This window comes from Momordica charantia (assembly GCF_013281855.1).
Source record: "Momordica charantia cultivar OHB3-1 chromosome 1 unlocalized genomic scaffold, Mcharantia_2.0 BLBB01000001.1, whole genome shotgun sequence".
Lineage (NCBI taxonomy): Eukaryota > Viridiplantae > Streptophyta > Magnoliopsida > Cucurbitales > Cucurbitaceae > Momordica > Momordica charantia.
This window is the reverse complement of record NW_028275157.1, coordinates 5,327,043-5,333,815: the sequence shown is the minus strand read 5'-3', so window position 1 is coordinate 5,333,815 and position 6,773 is coordinate 5,327,043. Positions and strand designations below refer to the sequence as shown.

Sequence of the window (6,773 nt, the reverse complement as noted above, 5' to 3'; positions counted from 1 at the left end):
TACTTTTTTGTGAGTCCCACTGTAGAAATTCATTTATCTTTAAATGGGTGGCGTTCGCATCTTGGAGGGTAGTAGCCTACATATGAAGGCGATTTCATGAAATTCATTATCGACATCATTTTATGCTGGGTTGCTACCTAAAAAGTTTCTATGAGTGGATGTGATTGGAAACCAATGTTAGTGAGTGGAAAACCTCAGGGGCTAGTAGCCAGTCCACATGTCTTTTTTATGTAAACTTTGACAGAAGTGTGCATATTCCTTGGTTTTGCAAAAAGTTTTGTGCTTTATAAAAGAAAATGATTTAGAATCATTTTTATTTTCAAAACAAGAATGGTTTACGGAACGTTGATTTGAGAGTAAAGTTGGGATGTTTAGCTTGTAGAGTTCTTCTTGAGACGAATATGATTCATTTACTTAGAATCTTTAGATTGTTGCTCATTCATCTTTCTAGCATGTTGATCGTTTTGGATTTTTTGTTGTTGTTTTTACTTGAGGTCAAGCAAATGGTTAAGTTTGAGGGTGTGTTAGGGTTGACTTTTTATTGTAGAAATGTGACTCGGTAGACCTGTTTGACCATAAAAATGAACAATTTCCCATCATTATTAGCTAACAAGGCTTACATATTCTTAAAGTAGAGCATGCATATAACATTTTTAGATAACTTACAATATATGATACTTTAGCAAAAATGTGAGAAAAACGTGGTCAAAGTTAGAAGAAAATCACGGTTTTCTGTTTTTGCAAGAATTGCGCCTGGCGGAATTTTGGTGGTCAACTTTCCCAAAACGTGCGTTTCACTTAATGAAGGATAAAAGAGTCATTTCAAATGTGTTTTGCAGTTGCTCTTATAAATTTTATAGTAACTATGATTTTTTTTTATTATTAATGTTGGTTACGGAAACCTTCAGCCCTGGCTTGTTCACCTATTTCAGACCTCATGGTAAACACAAATATTTTAGATTAAAGTAAAATTCCTTGTTACCAAAAACCTAAGTCATACAAAAAAGGATCAAAACCAACAATAACTAGCAAATAGCAAAACAGAGTCACATACCTCATCGAAAAAAAGAATGCATGGTGTGCATGTCCTAGCCCGACTGAATACTGTCTGAACAGCTAGCTCACTCTCTCCAACATATTTACTTAGAAGCTCGAGACCCTAGGCAACAAAGAAATCAATCTGAGTGTATATATATATGTATGTGTATTCAGAATATCAAACCAACCAAAAAATTTTGGAAGGATAGCGTTTTTTGTCACTTTAATACCAAACCTTAACATGAATGAAGTTGGCACCGGCCTCATTTGCAACAGCCTGGGCAACTAATGTTTTACCACATCCTGAAGGACCATATAGCAAAATTCCAGTCGCTAGATTCATGCCAAGGCCCTTTCCAAGAACAATTTAGAGAAATTAAATTTTGTTCAAGAAACACAGTGATGAAAATGATAGATACCATAATTGTATATTTGTTAAAAATAGTGCTTTCATTAATAAAATAAAATTAACTAAAATGATACTCCAAGTATAGACGAGGAAACAAAAAATAAATAGCTCATAATCTTCAGGATACTTTACGTGATTAACTATATGGCGATCAAACTCTATTCTTAGTTTTTCCAAGCCTCCAACATGTTCCCATCTTACATTGGGAACGGAAGAAAACCCTTCTCTTTTCAAGGAAGGTTGCACCACTTTTATTGCTTCCTGCATAATATCATAAAATAGAAGTAACAAGCACAAAAATAATCGATACCATTAATTTGGAAAATTTGATTAATTATATGAAATAAGCTTGTTAAAAAGAATTATTCAATCACCTCAGAGTCATTCATGGTTATAGCCACCTTTTCAAGATCTTCAGGCAACCAGGGTCACTTCCACAAATCTTCTACAAGTGTCTCATCTACACGGTCTGTGGATGACTCACATTCTCTTTGATTAATAACTCTCTTCAGGGCAAGATTACTGGCTTCATTAATCAACATTGTTAAATCAACTCCTACAAACCCTGGAGTTGCCCTTGCTATTTTTAAAATATCAACAGAACCTTCGAATCTCAAAGATTTAGTAAGGGTAGAGAGAATTTCAACCCTTGCTTTTTCATCCGGACACCTAATATGAATTCCCTATCAAAACGAGCAGGCCTCCTTAATGCCGGATCAATAACATCAAGCTTATTCGTAGCACCAATCACAAGAATAGGTGCATTAGCGGAATTTACATGTTTGTCGAAACTGTCCATGCAAGTCATTAATTGTGTTACAATTCGTCTCTCCATCTCTCTTTGATGCAATTGCATCAATTTCATCGATAAATACTATTGATGGTGATGTCCTATAGGCATTCGAGAATAACTCTCTAATACTTTTTTCACACGCACCTGAAAAGTTGCCACAATCTCTCCAATAAAAAGGAGAAGTAAAGATTTGTAAAGCCAAATAACTTAAAAATAGATAAAAAGGTTTAAGGATGCAATCACATAGTGCTGACATATGTACTCTCTCGTAACCAGGATTTCAAAGACCACAAATTAAATGTCTATGCTTAGATAACCAATAGCTACATTTTGGAAAAGAGCGAACAAAAAAACATAAAAGAATGTACTTGATACACCTGCAAATTCAGTAGCCGAAATACTGTAGAAAGGCACACCGGTTTCATTTGCTAATGGTCGTCCGATGAAAGCAGCTAATTGGATTAAAACTCATGAAGAGACTCGGCCCAAGCCCATGACCCATAAGTCCATGGCCTATAAAAGAACCACCAAGACTCTATAATAGATGGGTCCTCATTTGGAGGAGGAGCAAGAAGAAGAAGAAAAGAAGAAAGAAGAAAAAGTCAGAAAAGGGAAGAAGAATTTGATTCAGAGTCAAGCGAAGCATCGAGACTTGAAGAGTACGAGACTTCAAGAACATTGGATCTTCTCTCCCCAAACAACAATACTTGAAGACTCCATCAAACTGCAAAGTCTTCATCAAATTGACTGAAGAACTTCACGAGCTGCAAAATCGAAGCACTTCACAAGCTGCAAATTCGAAGAACTTCAACAAGCTGCAAAGTCGAAGAACCTCAGCAAGCTGTAAAGTCAGAGCACTTCACAAGCTGCAAAGCCAAAGAACTTCATCAAGCCACAAACTTCACCGAGCATCAAGCTTCACAGCCGAAGACTCTAAAGATTCTTTAATACATTAGAAGCTGAAGACGCAGACTCTTTGATTCGAGAACAAGCTCACAAGCCCTTCAATTAAAGTTTACATTTGAGAGAATTAATCATAGGATTATACATTAGAGATTGTAACCCCACATACATAAATACAAAATGAAGTTTATTAATTCGAGTTTTCTCTTATTGAATTTCTCGTCGAACAAATTGGCACGTCCGGTGGGACATCTCTACCTCTCATCTCTTTCTCTCAAACTGAAGTAATGGCATCAAAAGAAGCTTCATCCGCCATGGAAGAAAGTTGGTGGAAATGGAGAAGAAACTTAACATGCTGACAAAAATGGTCGAAGAGAGGGACTATAATATGCTTCTCTTCTAGATCGAAAGTCAACATGTTGCAAATGTCGCTGAGTCCAGCCAAAATCACAATGTGAAAGTCAGCGACAAAAGAAAGAACATCATTCAAGAAGAACAACAGGAACACTCTGTTTCAATTGCTTCACTGTCTGTTCAGCAGCTCCAAGATATGATCACAAATTCGATCAGAGCTCAATATGGCGGACCTTCTCAAAACTCCCTAATGTACTCCAAGTTGTACACCAAGAGGATTGACGACTTGAGAATGCCAATTGGATATGAGCACCGAAGTTTTAGCAATTTGACGGAAAGGGTAATCCTAAGAAACATATTGCTAATTTCGTTGAGACATGTGAAAATGCTGGCACTCGAGGAGATCTACTCGTCAAACAATTTGTCCGAACATTAAAGGGCAAAGTTTTTTACTGGTACACAGATCTGGAGCCTAAATCTATCAATGATTGGGAACAGTTGGAAAGAGAGTTCTTAAATCGCTTCTACAGTATAAGGCGAACTATAAGTATGATGGAACTCACCAACACCAAGCAACGAAAAGATGAACTTGTTGTTGACTACATCAATAGGTGAAAAGCTTTAAGTCTCGATTGTAAAGATCGGTTGATTGAACTATCTGCTATCGAGTTGTGCATTCAAGGCATGCATTTGGGACTTATCTACATCCTTCAAGGAATAAAACTCCGCACATTTGAAGAATTAGCAACTCGCGCCCACGACATGGAACTAAGTATTGTTAGTCGAGGAGATAAAGTTATTTTAGTCTGTGACATAAAGAGAGTAAGCAAGAATGCTGAGACGACTCCTGAAGAATCAATGGGTTATCAACACAACCTATCTCAAGTCTTCTTCAAAAAGAAAAGGATAATAAGGTCGAAAAACGGCAAGAAAATGAAAGGCATCGTCTAACTCTAAAGGAAAGATAAGAAAAAGTTTATCTTTTCCCTGATTCTAACATCTTTGACATGTTAGAACAACTACTAAAAATGCAATTGATCGAACTCCCTGAATGCAAACGGCCAGAGGAGGTGGGAAAAGCAAACAATCCCAACTATTGCAAATACCATAGAGTCGTTAGTCATCCAATGGAGAAATGCTTTGTCTTGAAGGAACTAATTCTAAAGTTGGCTCAAGAAGGAAAAATCGAGCTAGACCTTGATGAATTAGTCCAAGCAAATCACACTGCAGTAACAACAAATACATGCAGTAAAAAATGCTCACAGACATTTCATGGTCAAAATGTGGAAGAATTTGCAAGTACACATTACATAAATGTGGAAGAAGTCGATGATTCAAAAGAAATCAAACAAAATACTTCTGTCTTTGATCGCATCAAGCCTTCAACTACTCGAGCTTCAGTCTTCCAAAGAATGAGTATGACCGCGATGAAAGAAGAAAATCAATGTTTGACTCGACCTTCAGTCTTCCAAAGGTTAAGTCTATCCACATCAAGAAAAAATCAAACTTCAACATATACTTTGGATCGTCTTAAAGTGGGGGCAAATGATCGAAACAAGGGAAAGATGAAGATCTTGGAGACGAAAAAATTTGATGGCAAAAATGTTCACAACCTTGTTCCTTCACGTATGAAGAGAAAATTCTCTCTTGTCATAAATACGGAAAGTTGCTTGAAGGTGAAGTAAAGTCTTGTCATTTCAACCAATCCTACAAATGAAAGATATGGTCAAAATCATGACATTTGAAATGTAATGCTCCTTATTACAAGAGCCTAAACTGCATGATACTCCTAGTCCACATGAGTTAAAAAGGTGAATGACCAAAAAAAAATTGTAAGTGAACTACGTTATGACTTGATCCCTTTTGTTAGAGGGTACGTAGGCTTAAATTAAAACTTTAAATTCAGTCCAAGTTCCAAAAGCAAAAAAAATCCAAGTTCTAAAAAAAATGGCAACACCACAATGACGCTGCAAGACGCATATGTATATAACATTCCCAAGGGTGATGATACGGTGCTTAACCCTATTGAAGGCTAGCTCTGCAGCATAATGAAGGATGGTCACCGAGGGTATAAACCATCAAATTAGGTTTTGCTCCTTAATAGACATCATCCACCAAACAGAGTCTTCACTCGATCGTTAGCAAAGAAGTTGCACCCGCTGGTTTGTTGGCGAAGAAGTTGCACCTGTTGGATCGTTGGTGAAGACGTTGCACCCCCTCGATCGTTGGTGAAGAAGTTGCACTCGATCGTTGGCGAAGAAGTCGCACTCGCTCGATCATTGGCGAAGAAGTCGCACTCGCTTGATCGTTGGCGAAGAAGCTGCACTCACTCGATCATTGGCGAAGAAGTTGCACTTGCTTGATTATTGGCAAAGAAGCTGCACTCACTAGATCATTGGCGAAGAAGTTGCACCCGTTTGATCGTTGGCGTTACACCCGTTGGATCGTTAGCGAAAACGTTGCACCCCCTCGATCGTTTTCGAAGAAGTCGCACTCGCTCGATCGTTGGCGAAGAAGCTGCACGTGCTCGATCATTAGCGAAGAAGTTGCACCCATTTGATCTTTGGCGCTGCACCCGCTGGATCGTCGGCGAAGACGTTGCACCCTCTTGATCGTTGGCGAAGAAGTCGCACTCGCTCAATCGTTGTCGAAGAAGCTGCACTCACTCAATCATTAGCAAATAAGTTGCACCCCTTGATCATTGGCAAAGAAGTTGCACCCTTTTGATCGTTGGCGCTGCACCCGCTGGATCATTGGCGAATACTTGCACCCCCTTGATCATTGGCAAACAAGTTGAACCCCCTCAATCGTTGGCAAACAAGTTGCACCCCCTCGATCTTTAGCGAAGACGTTGCACGTGCTCGAGCGTTGGCAAAGAAGGTGACCATGCTGACCTAGGAACGCTTCAACCAGCAGAAGAGGCGTTAACCTATTCAGCAATCAAATCACTACTGGGAAGGCAATCACCGCTGACCTAGGAACACCTCAACCAACGAAAGAGGTACTTAGCAATGAAATCAAGGTGACCACTGCTGACCTAGGAACACCTCAACCAGCGAAAGAGGCATTAATCTACTCAGCAATGAAATCACTACAAGGAAGGTAACCACTGCTTAATGTTTGTCGAAGATAATTGACCGCTGCAAGGAAAAAGAATGTTGTAAGAAAGGTAAAGTCAAGAGAAGAAATTATACAAAAAATAATAATAATAATTAAAAGAAAACGCAGTACATTTGAAAAAAAAACAAAGATTTGAAAAAAAAAGTGGAGGTCAAA

At 38.4% G+C, this 6,773-nt stretch overlaps 1 pseudogene; it reads right to left on the bottom strand.

The window, feature by feature from the left end:
* Nucleotides 1-935: 935 nt before the first annotated feature.
* LOC111020107 (cell division control protein 48 homolog C-like) lies at nt 936-6,385 on the bottom strand (annotated as a pseudogene).
* Between the last annotated feature and the right edge of the window lie 388 nt (nt 6,386-6,773).